This window comes from Triticum aestivum, chromosome 6B, assembly GCF_018294505.1.
Source record: "Triticum aestivum cultivar Chinese Spring chromosome 6B, IWGSC CS RefSeq v2.1, whole genome shotgun sequence".
In the NCBI taxonomy this organism is placed as follows: domain Eukaryota; kingdom Viridiplantae; phylum Streptophyta; class Magnoliopsida; order Poales; family Poaceae; genus Triticum; species Triticum aestivum.
The window spans coordinates 673,438,777-673,442,761 of NC_057810.1; positions in this window are offsets into that span (position 1 = coordinate 673,438,777).

A 3,985-nucleotide genomic window follows, 5' to 3' on the forward strand; every position below is an offset into this window, starting at 1 on the left:
GGTAGAATCTCCGGTGGACCGCATCAGCGATCTCCCAGACGTCATCCTTGAGGAGATCATCTCGCTTCTCCCCAGCAAGGATTGCTGCCACACACAAGTCCTCTCAACTCGGTGGCGCCCTCTATGGCGCACCGCGCCCCTCAATCTCGACTGTCGTCAGATATCTGTCCTTCCTGAATTTGATCTCGTTAGAGCCATCGTCTCTTCTCACTAGCAGGGCCCCGTTCAATGCCTCTGCATCCCGACAAGCTACCTGCTCTCCATACTCGGCAAGGTGGACGCTTGGCTGACATCCCCTGAATTCAGAAAACTCCAGCAGTTTGAGTTCTACCATTACCACGAAAGTTTCATACCATGAACATACCAAGAATTCGTGCCCACACCACCGTTGTCCATCTCGTGGTTTTCCTCCTCTCTCCACACCGCCACCTTCGCTCGGTGCCATCTACCAGATGATCTGGTACAAATGCTTCGACTCCCACTGCTAAAAAAACTTTTGCTCGTGGTGGTTTATCTATCGGAGGCCTCACTGCACAGCATCATCCACTCTAGTTGCCCTGCCCTGGAGCACTTGCTGATTGTTTTGGGAATAGAAATCGGTATCAGTTGTCTCCAAATAAAGTCGCCTCACCTTAAAAGCATTGGAATTTGTTTTGAAGGACAGCAGCTCATCATCGAAGATGCCCCTTCACTTGAAAGGTTGCTCCTTCATAATTGTTATACACCTTTAGAAATAATTGTCATCTCTGCACCCAAACTGGAGACCTTGGGTGTAATTCGTGACCTGCCACTACACTGCCGCATCTTTCATGGCTGATGTTCGTTCCCGTCCGAGGCCTTGCCGACGTTCTCCGTCTTGGTTAGCTCGCTGTGCTCGCCGCCGTCTGGTGTGGTCAACATGGTCAACAACCAAGAGGAATCAGGAGATGACTGTACGTGGAGAGGCTGACAGTAGGGACCCACCAGGGTCATTGCATTTCGCAAGCAGGTGCCTCGTTATTACAAGCCAAAACAATACTTCCTCCTAATTGTTTGACAACTAGGTTCCACGCCATTGTCAATGTTGTCAATAAACGAGAAAATTACACAACGAGAGGATAACACCAGGGACCCAGCAGCTCGCCCAGTTGTTTTTCAGTTTCAGAGACGGAGCTCAACTGCGCGCTGTGCGGGGGCTATGGCCCGTCTAGCCCACGCTTACGCTTTTATTAAGCACATGACGAGCCCAGTTGATATTTTTTTTCTTTCTGAAATTGGCTAGCACAGTTCTTTTTTTGGGAGAATACCAAAACCGAGGCCTACTTGCTTTTCTCAGCCCTGCTGGGCTGCAAATCTTTCAAGACGAGGAGGGATAAGAAATGGGCTTCCCCAGAAAACGGGCTATAAGTTGTAAGAAATGGGCTGTAAATTTTTAAACCAAAGCCAACCAGCAGTTACATTAAAATATCATTTTTTCAGGATTTCTCTACTCTCTACTCTTATAAAAACCAAAGCCAACTGGCAATTACATTAAAATATCATCTTTTCACCCACAAGATAAACTACTCATACAAATGCATCTTCATGTTCCGTGCAACGAACGGGCATCTTGCTAGTTAAGATTCTAAATTTCATTCATTTTTTTTGCGGAGAATTGTTTTTTGAATTTTATTTTGATATAATTTTTTGAAAACTATTTTTAATGTGACTCGAAATTTCGTGACTAAAAGAGTTCGGACCCCACGGAAATATGCAAAATTTTGTTGAATTTTTTAGCAGTGCCCAGAATATATGGTCTGTAATGCTAACAAAAATAATATGAGCTTCAAATATCCTTAAGAATTAGCAAATGGGCTAAAAATTATTGAAAATAATGGCTAATGGGCTGTATGCTGTTTTCCACAGATTTGGAGGCTGACTTCTGGGCCTACTAGGTTGACGATGACGCTGTCCTAAATTTTTTTTACGCGTACGCAAGGCTTTGTCAACTTAGTCAACGCATAGCAGTGACTGCTGGATGTCCATCCAACGGTTGTCGTGCTTCTTCAATCTCTGATCTTCCTGCTCTAGCCGCCCAAACCAGCGCCGGCGGGACTGCCTGCTCCCTCCTCCCGTGGCTGGCTGTGCTGCCGCCAGGCCATCCCTCTAACCACCCACACATCCTGTTATTTTCCGGCGACGTCAGCCTCACCCCGCAGCCGACTAGTCAGAGCTTGTTCTCCCCTCAGCGTGGGCATCCGCTGCGGTGGCTTCGCCGGCTCCGGGTGGTTCTCTTCCTGGGCCCCGCCCTCGTCCACCGCGTTTGTGCTCTCGGCACGGCAAGGTCAACATGGTCAACAAACAACAGCCATCGGAAGAGGCTGATAGTAGGGGCCCACACAGGAAAATGCCTCCTTATTATGCGCAAAATAATGATTCCTCCACCTGATACCTGGGACCAACCGGAAGGGTCTCTGTATTTCGCGAAAAAATGTTCCCCCCGCTGTCAGCTCGGACCCACCGGAAATGCCTCCTTATTACGCACAAAAAAAATGAATACTCCCCCTGCTAGCTGGGACTCACCTTGGTGGGAGGCTGACTTGTGGGCCTACTAAGTTTACGGGGACGGAGGGCTTTGTCAACTTAGTCAATATGAACGACTCTAGCTCCAGTGACCGTACGATGTCCATCCAACGGCCATAGTTCTTCTTGAACCTCTGGTCTTCGTGCTCGAGCCACCCAAAGCAGCGCCGGTCGTGCCCCGTGCTCCTGCCTCCCGTGGCCGGCTGTGATGCCGCGGAGGCCTCACCGCCCCCTACTACTCCCACCGCTGGCCAGGCCATCCCTCTACTCACCCACACCCCCTGTTATTCTGCGGCGACGGCAGCCTCACCCTCGTACACCTCTTCGCGTGGGCATCCACTGCCGCATCTTCCCCGGCTCCGCGTCGTCCCCTTCCTAGGCCTCGCTGTCATCCACCGCCGTGGTGCTCTCAGCGCGGCGTGGTCAATGTGGTCAACGACCGACTTCCATCGGAAGAGTACTGTGCGTGGAGAGGCTGACAGCTGGGTCCACGGCGGCCGCAAGGAAGTGCCTCCTTATTATGCGCAAAATAATTATTCCTCCACCTGACAGCGGGGACCCACCGGACGGGCCACCGTATTTTGCAAAAAAAATGTTTCCCCTGACTGCTGGGACCCACCAGCTACATCTTCGCATGCAAGGAAGTGCGTCCGGGCAAAAAAACCGATTCGCCCCCCTGACTGCTGGGACCCACCAGCTACATCTTCGCACGCAAAGAAGTGCGTCCGGGTAAAAAAACGATTTGCCCCCCTGACTGCTGGGACCCACCAGCTACATCTTCGCAGGCAAGGAAGTGCCTGACAGTCGGGACCCACCTGGTCGAAGCGTACGTAGTGTTGTCATTCTGGTCGCGAACGTGTACGTACATACTGGTCGTAGTAGAGGCGCGCACGTACATGTACGTACAACAGTGAGGGTGCAAGAAAGAAAATACGGCCACGTACATATATACGGGCAGGGTCTCGAACGCCTACTCGCGCATATGTACATGGCTGGGTCGGAACGGAGAAACAGCGTTGTCGTCGTGTTCATGAGGAGCCAACGGAATGCGTCGTGTTCATCGGGAGGCAACAGAATGTGTGGGAGCCAACCGGCTGGGTCGGAATGGAATGCGGGTCGTGTTCATCAGGAGGGCTTGGACGGAACAGGTGATGGAAACGAGGCCTGGTGTACCGCACAATGGAGGAAACTGCCTTGTGTTGGACCAGCCACGTTCGAAACAGGATCCTGTTCATCGGGAGGGGCCTGGCATACCGCAAAACGGAGGAAACGGACCTCCTACGGTCGAAACAAGGTACTGTTGATCAGGAGGGGCCTGGCATACCACAAAATGGAGGAAACGGACCTCCTACGGTCGAAACGGGGGTCCTGTTGATAGGGAGGGGTGTGGCGTACCGCAAAACGGACGAAACGGACTTGTGTTGGAGCGCTACGGTCGAAACGG